This window comes from Mesoplodon bidens (assembly GCF_964165515.1).
Source record: "Mesoplodon bidens genome assembly, contig: HAP1_SCAFFOLD_34, whole genome shotgun sequence".
In the NCBI taxonomy this organism is placed as follows: Eukaryota; Metazoa; Chordata; class Mammalia; order Artiodactyla; family Ziphiidae; genus Mesoplodon; species Mesoplodon bidens.
Window position 1 is genome coordinate 1,136,323 of NW_027672207.1, and position 17,770 is coordinate 1,154,092.

Below are 17,770 nucleotides of genomic sequence, written 5' to 3' on the forward strand. Positions count from 1 at the left end.
TTTTTCCTGCCGGGAAATTAGAGAGACATGTGCCCGTCCAAATGCCTAATAGCTAATATCTCATTGGTTCTCCCTCTTCCCTTCCATCCTCTGCCAAATTGTCAACCTTTGTGAACCAGGAGGTTAAAGGGGCTGTCTCTCCAAGGTGGGAGATTGATAATAAAGCAGTTGGAATGTCAAACTGGAGCACCACGAGAGGGACTATTCGTTCAGTTTTAGAAACCTTTCATATTCACAGTGTGTCCATTCTCTAGGTTTCCCGTACATGTTATAGCTGTAGTAATATTCCCTTCAACCTGGAGATTTGGGACCCATGGAATGGGGGCCATGCATTATTGCTTTAAAGCGACTGCATTTGCTCACCCAATCTCACCAATCCTATCAGTCCCAAGTGTCCAGCATAATGCCACATCCAGCTGTCATTGTAGATAGGGTCATTCCAGGTTCCATCAGAGAACCTGAAGGAATTGTAAAGAATTTCCCTGTTTTTTTTGTTTTGTTTGTGAAATTCCTGTTTATAGTGGGTTTGAGCTGATTCTCGCTGCCATGTTTATGCCAGTCTAGACACACTTGATTCCCTTACGGAGATATATCAATACATAGGTTTTAAGATTCTTACTAGTCAGATGTATTCCTCTGCGGGAAATATGGGGTTTGGAGTCCCTTTCACTGAGGAAGGTGTAGGTCTTGTCTGTTGCATAGTTGGTTTTTGGAAAGGTACCTGTGCTTATATCAAACTCTGGTTTTATGCATCACCCCACCTCTCCTTCCCCCTTAAGCAGGCATAAGAGAGTTTTCTAAATGTGAGACTCTGTTCTCTTTCCTAACTCAGTTCATGTGTAGCCATGTTTACAGGATCTTCATAAGTGATATCTTATGATAAATTTCTTTTTGTTTGTGGCTTATTTCACTTAGAATCATCGTACCTGAATCCACTCACTTTGTTGCTTCTGTTCTTTTGACATTGATTTCATGGCTAAGGGATATTCCATCGTACATAAGTACCACAATTTTTAAACCATTTTTATATTTCCTGGGATATTTAAGGTGTACCCAAGTTGAGGTTCTTGTAAGCAGTGCAGCCATAAATTTGGGGGTGGCTCTGTCTTATTGATTTTCAGTTTTCCCAAGGTATATTCCCTAGACTGGAAATGCCCTTGGCTCTTTAGCTCTGTTGATTACTTGTTTTAGGGAACACAATGCACTCCTCCAGTGAGGCAGTTGGCAATTTACATCCCACCCATCAGCATAACAAGGCTCCCAGTTCTCCAGGGCCTGTTTTGCCTTTCTGGTTTTTACACATTTTGTGGATGTCCCTTTTGACCAGTGGGAAGTGATACTACTTTGTAGTGCAGATTTGCATTGCCCGCTTGCTTGCTGGGCCAAAAAGGGCGTATGCGTTTTCTCCTGAATATATTCAGGAGAAAACGCATAAGCCCTTTTTGCCAAGTGCATCATTGTCGAACTTGTGCCCCTCTTCCTGTGCTTTAAAGGTGATTCCAACGTACCTCTTTAAATCTGTTTCCTGCTATTCTGCCTCGCTTTCAAGTCCGCCTCGTTGCCTTCCCTCAACAGATTTTTGGACGATAGTTGTCCTTTATTACTCTGCCAGTTTTTGAATTGCTGTGCCCCTGAGCTCCATTTATCAACTCGTATTTTGTGAGCTGTACGCAAGTCCAAAATTTTGGTTCAGGACCTATACTGGTTCCCGGTGGGTGGCTGAGACTCTGGTTAATTCTTCTTCCTGCCGGGAATTTAGAGTGACATGTGCCCGTCCAAATGCCTAACAGCTACTCTCTCATTGGTTCTCCCTCTTCCCTTCCATCCTCTGCCAAATTGGCAACCTTTGCGAACCAGGAGGTTAAAGGGGCCGTCTCTCCAAGTTTGGACATTGATAGTAAAGCAGTTGGAAAGTCAAACCGGAGCACCAAGAGATGGACTATTCGTTGAGTTTTAGAAAACATTCATTTTCACAGTGTGTCAATTCCCTAGGTTTCCCGTACATGTTATAATTGTAGTAATATTCCCTTCAACCTGAAAAGTTGGGATACATGGAATGGGGGCCATGCATTATTGCTTTAAAGGGTCTGCATTTGCACACCCAATCTCACCAATCCTCTCAGTCCCAAGTGTCCAGCCTTATGCCACATCCAGCTGTCATTGTAGATAGGGTCATTCCAGCTTTCGTCAGAGACCCTGAAGGAATTCTAAGGAATGTCCCTGTTTTTTTGTTTTCTTTTTGAAATTCCTTTTCATACTGCATTTGAGCTGATTCTCGCTGCCATGTTTATGCCTGTCTAGACACACAAGATTCCCTTACAGAGACATATGAATACATAGGTTTTAAGATTCTTACTAGTCAGATATATTCCTCTGCGGGAAATATGGGGTTTTGAGTCCCTTTCACTGAGGAAGGTGTAGGTCTTGCCTATTCCATACTCGGTTTTTGAAACGGTACCTGTGCTTATATCAAACTCTGGTTTTATGCATCACCCCACCTCTCCTTCCCCCTTAAGCATGGATAAGAGTGTTTTCTAAATGTGAGACTGTTCTCTTTCCTAACTCAGTTCATGTGTAGCCATGTTTTCAGGATCTTCATAAGTGATATCTTATGATAAGTTTCTTTTTCTGTGTGACTTATTTCACTTAGATTCATCGTACTTGAATCCACTCACATTGCTGCTACTGGTCTTATGACATTGATTTCATGGCTGAGGGATAGTCCATCATACGTAAGAGCCACAATTTTTTGAACCATTTTTATATTTCCTGAGATATTTAAGGTGTACCCAAGTTGAGGTTCTTGTCAGCAGTTCAACCCTAAATTTGGGGGTGGATCTGTCTTATTGATTATCACTTTTCACAAGGTATATTCCCTAGACGGGAAGTGCCGATGGCTCCGTAGCTCTGTTGTTTACTTGATTTAGGGAACGCAATGCACTACTCCAGTGAGGCTGTTGGCAATTTACATCCTGCCCATCATCATAACAAGGCTCCCTGTTCTCCAGGGCCTATCTTGCCTTTCTGGTTTTTACACATTTTGTGGATGTCCCTCTTGACTTGTGGGAAGAGATACTTCTTTGTAGTACAGGTTTACATTGCCCGCTTGCCTGCTTGGCCAAAAAGGGTGTATGCGTTCTGTCCTGAATATATTCAGGAGAAAATGCATACGCCCTTTGTGGCCAAGTGCATCATTGTCGAAGTTGTGCCCCTCTTCCTGTGCTTTACAGGCGAATCGAACGCACCTCATCAAATGTGTTTCCTGCTATTCAGCCTCTCTTTCAAGTCGGCCTCGTTGACTTCCCTCAACAGATTTTTGGACGATAGTTGTCCTGTATTTCTCTGCCAGTTTGTGTATTGCTATGCCCCTGAGCTCCATTTATCAACTCGATTTTGTGAGCTGAACACAAGTCCAAAAATTTTTTTCAGGACCTCTACTGGTTCCCTGTGGATTGCTGAGACTTTGGTTAATTCTTATTCCTGCCGGGAAATTAGAGAGATATGTGCCCGTCCAAATGCTTAACAGCTACTCTCTCATTGGTTCTCCCTCTTCGCTTCCATCCTCTGCCAAATTGGCAACATGTGCGAACCAGGAGGTTAAAGGGGCTGTCTCTCCAATTTGGGAGATTGATAGTACAGCAGTTGGAATGTCAAACTAGAGCACCAAGAGAGGGACTATTCGTTGAGTTTTAGAAACATTTCGTATGCACACTGTATCCATTCTGTTTGTTTCCCATACATGTTATATCTGTAGTAATATTCCCTTCAACCTGGAAAGTTGGGATACATGGAATGGGGCCATGCATTATTGCTTTAAAGTGACTGCATGTGCTCACCCAATCTCACCAATCCTCTCAGTCCCATGTGTCCAGCCTTATGCCACATCCAGCTGTCATTGTAGATAGTGTCATTCCAGGTTTCATCAGAGACCCTGAAGGAATTGTAAAGAATTTCACTGTTCTTTTGTTTTGTTTTTGAATTTCCTTTTTATAGTGGATTTGAGTTGATTCTCGCTGCCTTGTTTATGCAAGTCTAGACACACTTGTTTCCCTTACGGAGACATATCAATACATAGGTTTTAATATTCTTACTAGTCAGATATATTCCTCTGCGTGAAATATGGGGTTTTGAGTCCCTTTCACTGAGCAAGGTGTAGGTCTTGTCTATTCCATAGTTGGTTTTTGGAACGGTACCTGTGCTTATTTCAAACTGTGGTTTAATGCATCACCCCACCTCTCCTTCCCCTTTAAGCAGGCATGAGATTGTTTTCTAAATGTGAGACTCTGTTCTGTTTCCTAACTCAGTTCATGTGCAGCCATGTTTACAGGATCTTCATAAGTGACATCTTATGATAAGATTCTTTTTCTTTGTCACTTATTTCACTTAGAATCATCGTACCTGAATCCAGTCACTTTGCTGCTACTGGTCTTATGACATTCATTTCATGGCTGAGGGATATTCCATCGTACGTAAGTACCACAATTTTTTGAAGCATTTTTATATTTCCTGGGATATTTAAGGTGTACCCATGTTGAGGTTCTTGTAAGCAGTGCAGCAATAAATTTGTTGGTGGCTCTGTGTTATTGATTTTCCGTTTTCCCAGTGTATATTCCCTAGACTGGAAGTGCCCTTGGCTCTGTATCTCTGTTGTTTACTTGTTTTAGGGAACACAATGCACTCCTCCAGTGAGGAAGTTGGCAATTTACACCCTGCCCATAAGCATAAAATGGCTCCCTGTTCTCCAGGGCCTGTCTTGCCTTTTTGGTTTTTACACATTTTGTGGATGTCCCTTTTGAGAGGTGGGAAGAGATACTTCTTTAAAGTGCAGATTTGCATTGCCCGCTTCCTTGCTTCGCCAAAAAGGTAGTGGGCATTTTCTCCTGAATATATTCAGGAGAAAATGCATACGCCCTTTTTGGCCACGTGCATCATTGTCGAATTTATGCCCCTCTTCCTGTGCTTTACAGGTGAATCCAATGCACCTCTTGAAATGTGTTTCCTGCTATTTTGCCTCTCTTCATATCGGCCTCGTTGACTTCCCTCAACAGATTTTTGGACGATAGTTGTCCTGTATTACTCTGCTAGTTTGTGAATTGCTGTGCCCCTGAGCTCCATTTTCCAACTCGTTTTTTGAGAGCTGAATGCAAGTCCAAAAACTTGGTTGAGGACCTATACTGGTTCCCGGTGGGTGGCTGAGACTTTGTTTAATTCTTCTTCCTGCTAGGAAATTAGAGAGACATGTGCCCGTCCAAATGCCTAACAGCTAATCTCTCATTGGTTCTCCCTCTTCCTTTCGATCCTCTGCCAAATTGGCAACATTTGTGAACCAGGAGGATAAAGGGGCTGTCTCTCCAAGTTGGGAGATTGATAGTAAAGCAGTTGGAATGTCAAACCGGAGCACCACGAGTGGGACTATTCCTTGAGTTTTAGAGATCTTTCGTATTCCCAGTGTGTACATTCTCTAGGTTTCCCGTACATGTTATAGCTGCAGTAATATTCCCTTCAACCTGGAGATTTGGGACCCATGGAATGGGGGCCATGCATTATTGCTTTAAAGCGACTGCATTTGCTCACCCAATCTCACCAATCCTCTCAGTCCCAAGTGTCCAGCCTTATGCCACATCTAGCTGTCATTGTAGATAGGGTCATTCCAGGTTCCATCAGAGACCCTGAAGGAATTGTAAAGAATTTCCCTGTTTTTTGTTTTGTTTTTGAAATTCATTTTATAGTAGGTTTGAGATGATTCTCACTGCCATGTTTATGCCAGTCTAGACACACTTAATTTACTTACCCAGACATATCAGTACATAGGTTTTAAGATCGTTACTAGTCAGATATATTCCTCTGCGGGAAATATGGCGTTCTGAGGCCCTTTCACTGAGGAAGGTGTAGGTCTATTCTATTCCAAAGTTGGTTTTTGGAACGATACCTGTGCTTATATCAAACTCTGGTTTTATGCATCTCCCCACCTCTCCTGCCCCTTTAAGCAGGCATAAGAGTGTTTTCTAAATGTGAGACTGTGTTCTCTTTCCTAACTCATTTCATGTGTAGCCATGTTTACAGGATCTTCATAAGTGATATCTTATGATAAGTTTCTTTTTCTGTGTGACTTATTTCACTTAGAACCATCGTACCTGAATCCACTCACTTTGCTGCTACTGGTCTTATGACATTCATTTCATGGCTGAAGGATATTCCATCGTACGTAAGTACCACAATTTTTGAACCATTTTTATATTTCCTGCGATATTTAAGTTGTACCCAAGTTGAGGTTCTTGTAAGCAGTGCAGCCCTTAATTTGGGGGTGGCACTGTCTTATTGATTTTCAGTTTCTCCAAGGTATATTCCCTAGACTGGAAGTGCCCTTGGCTCTGTAGCTCTGATGTTTCCTTGTTTTAGGGAACACAATGCACACCTCCAGTGAGGCAGTTGGCAATTTGCATCCCACCCCTTAGCATAACAAGTCTCACTGTTCTCCAGGGCATGTCTTGCATTTCTGGTATTTACACATTCTGTGGATGTCCCTTTTGACCGGTGGGATGTGATACTACTTTGTAGTCCAGATTTGTATTGCCCACTTGCTTGCTTGCCCAAAAAGGGCAAATGCGTTTTATCCTGAATATATATTTGGAGAAAATGAATATGCCATTTTTGGCCAAGTGCATCATTGTCAAAGTTGTGCCCCTCTTCCTGTGCTTTACAGGTGATTCTAACGTACCTCTTGAAATCTGTTTCCTGCTATTCTGCCTCGCATTGAAATCCTCCTCGTTGCCTTTCATCATTAGATTTTTGGACGATAGTTGTCCTTTAATACTCTGTCAGTTTGTGAATTGCTGTGCCCCTGAACTCCATAGATCAACTCGTTTTTAGTGAGCTGAACCCAAGTCCAAAATTTTGGTACAGGACCTACACTGGTTCCCGGTGGGTGGCTGAGACTCTGGTTAATTTTTCTTCCCACCGGGAAATTAGGGTCACATGTGCCCGTCCAAATGCCTAACAGCTACTCTCTCATTAGTTCTCCCTCTTCCCTTCCATCCTCTGCCAAATTGGCAACGTTTGCGAACCAGGAGGTTAAAGGGGCTGTCTCTCCAGGTTGGGAGATTGATAGTAAAGCTGTTGTAATGTCAAACTGGAGCACCACGAGAGGGACTATTCGCTGATTTGTAGAAACCTTTCGTATTCACAGTGTGTCCATTCTCTAGGTTTCCCGTACATTTTATAGCTGTAGTAATATTCCCTTCAACCTGGAGAGTTGGAACACATGAAATGGGGGCCATGCATTATTGCTTTAAAGCGACTGCATTTGCTCAGCCAATCTCACCAATCCTCTAGTCCCAAGTGTCCAGCCTTATGGCACATCCAGCTGTCATTGTAGATAGGGTCATTCTAGGTTCCATCAGAGACCCTAAAGGAATTGTAAAGAATTTCCATGTTTTATTGTTTTGTTTTTGAAATTCCTGTTTATAGTGGGTTTGAGCTGATTCTCGCTGCCATGTTTATGCCAGTCTAGACACACTTGATTCCCTTACGGAGATATATCAATACATAGGTTTTAAGATTCTTACTAGTCAGATATATGCCTCTGTGGGAAATATGGGGTTTTGAGTCCCTTTCACTGAGTAAGGTGTAGGTCTATTCTATTTCATAGTTGGTTTTTGGAACGATACCTGTGCTTATATCAAACTCTGGTTTTATGCATCACCCCACCTCTCCTTTCCCCTTAAGCAGGCATAAGAGTGTTTTCTAAATGTGAGACTCTGTTCTCTTTCCTAACTCAGTTCATGTGTAGCCATGTTTACAGCATCTTCATAAGTGATATCTTATGATACGTTTCTTTTTCTGTGTGACTTATTTCACTTAGAATCATCGTACCTGAATCCACTCACTTTGCTGCTACTGGTCTTATGACTTTTATTTCATGGCTGAGGGAAATTCCATCGTACGTAAGTTCCATAATTTTTGAACCATTTTTATATTTCCTGGGATATTTAAGGTGTACCAAATTTGAGGTTCTGGTAAGCAGTGCAGCCCTAAATTTGGGGGTGGCTCTGTCTTATTGATTTTCAGTTTCCCCAAGGTATATTCCCTAGACTGGAAGTGCCCTTGGCTCTGTAGGTCTGATGTTTACTTGTTTTACGGAACACAGTGCACACCTCCAGTGAGGCAGATGGCAATTTATATCGCGCCCATCAACATAACAAGGCTTCCTGTTCTCCAGGGCCTCTCTTGCATTTCTGCTATTTACACATTTTGTGGATGTCCCTTTTGACCGGTTGGAAGTTAAACTTCTTTGTACTGCAGATTTGCATTGCCGGCTTGCTTGCTTGGCCAAAAAGGTCGTATGCGTTTTCTCATGAATATATTCAGGAGAAAACGCATACGCCATTTTTGGCCAAGTACATCATTGTCAAAGTTGTGCCCCTATTCCTGTGCTTTACAGGCGAATCCAACACACCTCTTGAAATGTGCTTCCTGCTCTTCTGCCTCTCTTTCAAGTCGGCCTCGTTGCCTTCCTTCAACAGATTTTTGGAGGATAGTTGTCCTGTATTACTCTGCCAGTTTGTGAATTGCTGTGCCCCTGAGCTCCATTTTTCAACTCGTTTTTTGTGAGCTGAACGCAAGTCCAAAAATTTGGTTCAGGATCTATACTGGTTCCTGGTGGGTGGCTGAGACTTTGGTTAATTGTTCTTCCTGCCTGGAAATTAGAGAGACATGTGCCCATACAAATACCTAACAGCTACTCTCTCATTGGTTCTCCCTGTTCCCTTCCGTCCTCTGCCAAATTTGCAACCTGTGAGAACCAGGAGGTTAAAGGGGCTGTCTCTCCAAGTTGGGAGATTGATAGTAAAGTAGTTGGAATGTCAAACTGGAGCACCACGAGAGGGACTATTTGTTGAGTTTTATAAACCATTCGTAATCACAGTGTGTCCAATCACTAGGTTTCCCGTACATGTTATAGCTGTAGTAATATTCCCTTCAACCTGGAGAGTTGGGACCCACGGAATGGGGGCCACGCATTATTGCTTTAAAGCGACTGCATTTGCTAAGCAAATCTCACCAATCCTCTCAGTCCCAGGTGTCCAGCCTTATGCCACATCCAGGTGTCATTGTAGATAGGGTCATTCCAGGTTTCATCAGAGACCCTGAAGGCATTGTAAAGAGTTTCCCTGTATATTTGTTTTGTTTTGAAATTCCATTTTATAGTGGGTTTGAGCTGATTCTCGCCGCCCGCTTTATGCAACTCTAGACACACTTGATTCCCTTACCCAGACATATCAATACATAGGTTTTAAGATTCTTCCTACTCAGATATATTCCTCTGTGGGAAATATGGGGTTTTGAGTCTCTTTCACTGAGGAAGGTGTAGGTCTTGTCTATTCTGTAGTTGGTTTTTGGAACGGTACGTGTGCTTATATCAATCTCTGGTTTTATGCATCATCCCACCTCTCCTTCCCCCTAAAGCAGGCATAAGCGTGTTTTCTAAATGTGAGACTCTGTTCTCTTTCCTAACTCTGTTCATGAGTAGCCATATTTACAGGATCTTCATAAGTGATATCTTATGATATGTTTCTTATTTCTGTGTGACTTATTTAACTTACAATCATCGTACCTGAATCCACTCACTTTGCTGCTACTAGTCTTATGACATTGATTTCATGGCTGAGGGATATTCCACCGTACTTAAGTGCCACAAATTTTTGAACCATTTTTATATTTCCTGGGATATTTAAGGTGTACCCAAGTTGAGCTTCTTGTAAGCAGTGCAGCCCTAAATATGGAGGTGGCTCTCTCTTATTGATTTTCAGTTTTCCCAAGGTATATTCCCTAGACTGGAAGCGCCCTTGGCTCTGTAGCTCTGTTGTTTACTTGTTTTAGGGAAAACAGTGCACTCCTCCAGTGAGACAGTTGGCAATTTACATCCCGCCCATCAGCATAACATGGCTCCCTGTTCTCCAGGGCCAGTCTTGCCTTTCTGGTTTTTACACATTTTGTGGATATCCCTTTTGACTGGGGGGAAGTGATACTTCTTTGTAGTGCAGATTTGCATTACCCGCTTGCTTGCTTCTCCAAAAAGGGCGTATGCATTTTCTCCTGAATATATTCAGGAGAAAACGCATACACCCTTTTTGGACAAGTGCATCATTGTCGAAGTTGTGCCCCTCGTCCTGTGCTTTAAATGCAAATCCAACGTACCTCATGAAAATTGTTTCCTGCTCTTCTGCCTCTCTTTCAAGTCCACCTCGTTGCCTTCCCTCAACAGATTTTTGGACAATAGCTGTCCTTAATTACTCTGACAGTTCGTGAATTGCTGTGCCTCTGAAATCAATTGTTCAACTCATTATTTGTGAGCTGAACGCAAGTCCAAAATTTTGGTTCAGGACCTATACTGGTTCCCGGTGGCTGGCTGAGACTTTGGTTAAATCTTCTTCCCGCTGGGAAATTAGAGTGATATCTGCCCGTCCAAATGCCTAACAGCTACTCTCTCATTGGTTCTCCCTCTTCCCTACCATTCTCTGAAAAATTGGCAACCTGTGGGAACCAGGAGGTTAAACGGGCTGTATCTCAAAGTTGGGAGATTGATAGTAAAGCAGTTGGATTTTCAAGCTGGAGCACCAGGGGAGGGAGTATTTGTTGAGTTTTAGAAAGCTTTCGTATTCAGAGTGTGTCCATTCTCTAGGTTTCCCGTACATGTTATAGCTGTAGTAATATTCCCTTCAAGCTGGAGAGTTGGGACCCATGGAATGGGTGCCATGAATTATTGCTTTAAAGGGTCTGCATTTGCTCACCCAATCTCACCAATCCTCTCAGTCCCAAGTGTCCAGCCTTATGCCACATCCAGCTGTCATTGTAGATAGGGTCATTCCAGGTTTCATCAGGGACACTGAAGGAATTGTAAAGAATTTCCCTGTTTTTTTGAATAGTTTTCGAAATTGCATTTTATAGTGTGTTTGAGCTGATTCTTGCTGCCAGGTTTATGCCACTCTAGACACACTAGAATCCCTAAGGCAGACATATCAATACATAGGTTTTAAGATTCGTACTAGTCAGATATATTCCTCTGTCGTGAATATGAGGTTTTGAGTCCCTTTCACTGAGGAAGCTGTAGGTCTTGTCTATTCCATAGCTGCTTTTTGGAACGGTACCTGTGCTTATATCAAACTCTGGTTTTATGCATCACCCCACCTCTCCTTTCCCCTTAAGCAGGCATAAAAGTGTTTTCTAAATGTGAGACTCTGTTCTCTTTGCTAAATCAGTTCATGTGTAGCCATGTTCACAGGATCTTTATAAGTGATATCTTATGATAAGTTTCTTTTTCTGTGTGACTTATTTCACTTAGAATCATGGTACCTAAATCCACTCACTTTGCTGCTCCTGGTCTTATGACATTGATTTCATGGCTGAGGGATATTCCATCGTACATAAATACCACATATTTTTGAACCATTTTTATATTTCCTGGGATATTTAAGGTGTACCCAAGTTGAGGTTCTTGTAAGCAGTGCAGCCCTAAATTTGGGGGTGGCTCTGTCTTATTGATTTTCAGTTTTCCCAGGGTATATTCCCTAGACTGGAAGTGCCCTTGGCTCTGTAGCTCTGTTGTTTACTTGTTTTAGGGAACGCAATGCACTCCTCCAGTGAGGCAGTTGGCAATTTATATCCCGCCCATCTGCATAACAAGGCTCCCTCTTCTCCAGCGCCTGTCTGGCCTTTCTGGTTTTTACACATTTGTGGATGTCCCTTTTGACCGGTGGGAAGTGATACTTTGTAGTGCAGATTTGCATTGCCCGCTTGCTTGCTTGGCCAAAAATGGCGTATGCGTTTTATCCTGAATATATTCAGGAGAAAACACATACGCCCTTTTTGGCCAAGTGCGTCAGTGTCGAAATTGTGCCCCTCTTCCTGTGCTTTACAGGCGATTCCAACTTACGTCTTAAAATCTGTTTCCTGCTATTCTGTCTCGCTTTCAAGTCCGCATCGCTGCCTTCCCTCAACAGATTTTTGGACGATTGTTGTCCTTTATTTCTCTGCCAGTTTGTGAATTGCTGTGCCCCTGAGCTCCATTTTTCAACTCGTTTTTTGTGAGCTCTACGCAAGTCCAAAATTTTCGTTCAGGACCCATACTGGTTCCCAGTGGTTGGCTGAGCCTCTGGTTAATTCTTCTTCCTGACGGGAAATTAGAGTGACATGTGCCCATCCAAATGCCTAACAGCTACTCTCTCATTGGTTCTCCCTCTTCCCTTCCATCCTCTGCCAAATTGGCAACCTGTGCGAACCAGGAGGTTAAAGGGTTTGTCTCTCCAAGTTGGGAGATTGATAGTAAAGCAGTTGGAAAGTCAAACCGGAGCACCAGGAGAGGGACTACGCGTTGAGTTTTAGAAACCTTTTGTATTCACAGTGTGTCCTTTCTCTAGGTTTCCCGTACATGTTATAGCTGTAGTAATATTCCCTTCAACATGGAGAGTTGGGACCCATGGAATGGGGGCCATGCATTTTTGCTTTAAAGGGTCTGCATTTGCTCACCCAATTTCACCAATCCTCTCAGTCCCAAGTGTCCAGCCTTAGGCCACATCCAGCTGTCATTGTAGATAGGGTCATTCCAGGTTTCATCAGAGACCCTGAAGGAATTGTAAAGAATTTCCCTGTTTTTTGGATTTGTTTTTGAAATTCCTCTTTATAGTGGGTTTGAGCTGATTCTCGCTGCCATGTTTATGCCAGTCTAGACTCCCTTGATTCCCTTACAGAGACATATCAATACATAGGTTTTAAGATTCTTACTAGTCAGATCTATTCCTCTGCGTGAAATATGGGGTTTTGAGTCCCTTTCCCTGAGGAAGGTGTAGGTCTTGTCTATTCCACAGTTGGTTTTAGAAATGGTACCTGTGCTTATATCAAATTCTGGTTTTATGCATCACCCCACCTCTCCTTTCCCCTTAAGCAGGCATAAGAGTGTTTTCTAAATGTGAGACTCTGTTCTCTTTCCTAACTCAGTTCATGTGTAGCCATGTTTACAGGATCTTCATAAGTGATATCTTATAATAAGTTTCTTTTTCTGTGTGACTTACTTCACTTAGAATCATCGTACCTGAATCCACTCACTTTGCTGCTCCTGGTCTTATGACATTGATTTCATGGCTGAGGGATATTCCATCGTACATAAATACCACAGTTTTTGGAACCATTTCTATAATTCCTGGGATATTTAAGGTGTATCCAAGTTGAGGTTCTTGTAAGCAGTGCAGCCCTAAATTTGTGGGTGGCTCTGTCTTATTGATTTTCAGTTTTCCCAAGGTATATTGCCTAGACTGGAAGTGCCCTTGGCTCTGTAGCTCTGTTGTTTACTTGTTTTAGGGAACGCAATGCACTGCTCCAGTGAGGCAGTTGGCAATTACATCCCGCCCATCAGCATAACAAGGCTCCCTGTTCTCCAGGGCCTGTCTTGCCTTTCTGGTTTTTACACATTTTGTGGATGTCCCTTTTGACCGGTGGGAAGTGATACTTCTTTGTAGTGCAGATTTGCATTGCCTGCTTGCTTGCTTGGCCAAAAGGGGCATATGAGTTTTCTCCTGAATATATTCAGGAGAAAACGCATACGCCCTTTTTGGCCAAGTGTGTCATTGTCGAAGTTGTGCCCCTCTTCCTGTGCTTTAAAGGCGATTCCAACGTACCTCTTGAAATCTGTTTCCTGCTATTCTGCCTCGCTTTCAAGTCCGCCTCGTTGCCTTCCCTCAACAGATTTTTGGACGATAGTTGTCCTTTATTACTCTGCCAGTTTGTGAATTGCTGTGCCCCTGAGCTCCATTTTTCAACTCGTTTTTTGTGAGCTGTACGCAAGTCCAAAATTTTGGTTCAGGACCTATACTGGTTCCCGGTGGGTGGCTGAGACTCTGGTTAATTCTTCTTCCTGCCGGGAAATTAGAGTGACATGTGCCCGTCCAAATGCCTAACAGCTACTCTCTCATTGGTTCTCCCTCGTCCCTTCCATGCTCTGCCAAATTGGCAACCTGTGCGAACCATGAGGTTAAAGGGTTTGTCTCTCTAAGTTGGGAGATTGATAGTAAAGCAGTTGGAAAGTCAAACCGGAGCACCAGGAGAGGGACTACTCGTTGAGTTAGAAACCTTTTGTATTCACAGAGTGTCTATTCTCTAGGTATCCATTACATGTTATAGCTGTAGTAATATTCCCTTTAACCTGGAGAGTTGGGACCCATGGAATGGGGGCCATGCATTATTGCTTTAAAGGGTCTGCATTTGCTCACCCAATCTCACCAATCCTCTAAGCCCCAAGGGTCGAGCCTTATGCCACATCCAGCTGTCATTGTAGATTGGGTCATTCCAGGTTTCATCAGAGACCCTGAAGGAATTGGAAAGAAGTTCCCAGTTTTTTGGTTTTGTATTTGAAATTCTTTTTTATAGTGTGTTTGAGCTGTTTCTCGCTGCAATGTTTATGCCAGTGTAGACACACTTGATTCACTTACGGAGACATATCAGTACATAGGTTTTAAGATTCTTACTAGTGAGATCTATTACTCTGCGCGAAATATGGAGTTTTGAGTCCCTTTCACTGAGGAAGGTGTAGGTCTTGTCTAATCCACAGTTAGTTTTAGAAACGAAAACGGAGCTTATATCAAACTCTGGTTTTATGCATCACCCCACCTCTCCTTCCCGCTTAAACAGGCATAAGAGTGTTTTCTAAATGTGAGACTCTGTTGTCTTTCCTAACTCATTTCATGTGTAGCCATGTTTACAGGATCTTCATAAGTGATATCTTATGATAAGTTTCTTTTTCTGTGTGACTTATTTCACTTAGAATCATCGTTCCTGAATCCACTCACTTTGCTGCTCCTGGTCTTATGTCATTGATTTCATGGCTGAGGGATATTCCATCCTACATAATTACCACAATTTTTTGAACCATTTTTTATTTCCTGGGATATTTAAGGTGGACCCAAGTTGAGGTTCTTGTAAGCAGTGAAGCCCTAAATTTGAGGGTGGCTCTGTCTTATTGATTTTCAGTTTTCCAAGGTATATTCCCTAGATTGGAAGTGCCGTTGGCTCTGTAGCTCTGTTGTTTACTTGTATTAGGGAACGCAATGCACTGCTCCAGTGAGGCAGTTGGCAATTTACATCCCGCCCATCAGCATAACAAGGCTCCCGGTTCTCCAGGGCCTGCTTGCCTTTCTGGTTTTTACACATTTTGTGGCTGACCCTTTTGACCATTGGGAAGTGATACTTCTTTGTTGTGCAGATTTGCAGTGCACGCTTGCTTGCTTGGCAAAAAGGGCCTATGCGTTTTATCCTGTATATATTCAGGAGAAGAGGCTTACGCCCTTTTGGGCCAAGTGCGTCATTGACGAAGTTGTGCCCCTCTTCCTATGCTTTAAAGGCGATTCCAACGTACCTCTTGAAATCAGTTTCCTGCTATTCTGCCTCGCATTCAAGTCCGCATCGTTGCCTTCCCTCAACAGATTTTTGGACGATAGTTGTCCTTTATTACTCTGCCAGTTTGTGAATTGCTGTGCCCCTGATCTCCATATTTCAACTCGTTTTTTGTGAGCTGTACGCAAGTCCAAAATTTTGGTTCAGGATCTATACTGGTTCCTGGAGGGTTTCTGAGACTTTGGTTAATTCTTCTTCCTGCCGGGAAATTAGAGTGACCTGTGCCCGTCCAAATGCCTAACAGCTAGTCTCTCATTGGTTCTCCCTCTTCCCTTCCATCCTCTGCCAAATTGGCAACCTGGGCGAACCAGGACGTTAAAGGTGTTGTCTTTCCAAGTTGGAAGATTGATAGTAAAGCAGTTTTTTGATCCATTTTTATATTTCCTGGGATATTTAAGTTGTACCCAAGTTGAGGTTCTTGTAAGCAGTGCAGCCCTTAATTTGTGGGTGGCTCTGTCTTATTGATTTTCAGTTTTCCCAAGGTATATTCCCTAGACTGGAAGTGCCCTTGGCTCTGTAGCTCTGTTGTTTATTGTTTTAGGGTACGCAATGCACTCCTCCAGTGAGGCAGTTGGCAGTTTACATCCCGCCCATCAGCATAACAAGCCTCCCTGTTCTCCAGGGCCTGTCTTGCCTTTCTGGTTTTTACACATTTTGTGGATGTCCTTTTTGACCGGTGGGAAGTGACACTTCTTTGTAGTGCAGATTTGCATTGCCCGCTTGCTTGCTTGGCCAAAAAGTGCGTATGCGTTTTCTCCTGAATATATTCAGGAATATATTCAAGAGAAAACGCATACGCCCTTTTTGTCCCAGTGCGTCATTGTCGAAGTTGTGCCCCTCTTCCTGTGCTTTAAAGACGATTCCAACGTACCTCTTGAAATCTGTTTCCTGCTATTCTGCCTCGCTTTCAAGTCCGCCTCGATGCCTTCCCTCAACAGATTTTTGTTCGATAGTTGTCCTTTATTACTCTGCCAGTTTGTGAGTTGCTGTGCCCCTGAGCTCCATTTTTCAACTCGTATTTGTGAGCTGTACGCAAGTCCAAAATTTTGGTTCAGGACCTATACTTGTTCCCGGTGGGTCGCTGAGACTTTGGTTAATTCTTCTTCCTGCCGGGAAATTAGAGTGACATGTGCCCGTCCAAATGCCTAACAGCTACTCTCTCATTGGTTCTCCCCCTTCCATTCCATCCTCTGCCAAATTGGCAACCTGTGCAAACCAGGAGCTTAAAAGGGCTGTCTCTCCAAGTTGGGAGATTGATAGTAAAGCAGTTGGAAAGTCAAACTGGAGCACAAGGAGAGGGACTATTCGTTGAGTTTTAGAAACCTATTGTATTCACAGAGTGGCCATTCTCTAGGTTTCCCATACATGTTATATCTGTAGTAATCTTCCCTTCAACATGGAGAGTTGGGACCCATGGAATGGGGGCCATGAATTTTTGCTTTAAAGGGTCTGCATTTGCTCACCCAATCTCACCAATCCTCTCAGTCCGAAGTGTCCATCTTTATGCCACATCCAGCTGTCATTGTAGATAGGGTCATTCCAGGTTTCATCAGAGACCCTGAAGGAATTGTAAAGAATTTCCCTGTTTTTTGGATTTGTTTTTGAAATTCCTTTTTATAGTGGCTTTGAGCTGATTCTGGCTGCCATGTTTATGCCAGTCTAGACACACTTGATTCCCTTACAGAGACATATCAATACATAGGTTTTAAGTTTTTACTAGTCAGATCTATTTCTCTGTGGGAAATATGGGGTTTTGAGTCCATTTCTCTGAGGAAGGTGAAGGTCTTGTCTATTCCAAAGTTGGTTTAAGAAATGGTACCTGTGCTTATATCAATCTCTGCTTTTATGCATCACCCCACTTCTCCTTCCCCCTTAAGCAGGCATAAGAGTGTTTTCTTATTGTGAGACTCTATTCTCTTTCCTAACTCAGTTCATTTGTAGCCATGTTTACAGGATCTTCATAAGTGATATCTTATGATAAGTTTCTTTTTCTGTGTGACTTATTTCCCTTAGAATCATCGTACTTTAATCCACTCACTTTGCTGCACCGGGACTTATGTCATTGATTTCATGGCTGAGGGATATTCCATCCTACATAATTACCACAATTTTTTGAACCATTTTTATATTTCCTGGGATATTTAAGGTGTTCCCAAGTTGAGGTTCTTGTAAGCAGTGCAGCCCTAAATTTGGGGGTGGCTCTGTTTATGATTTACAGTTTTCCAACGTATATTCCCAAGACTGGAAGTGCCCTTGGCTCTGTAGCTCAGTTGTTTACTTGTTTTAGGGAATGCAATGCATGCCTCCAGTGAGGCAGTTGGCAATTTACATC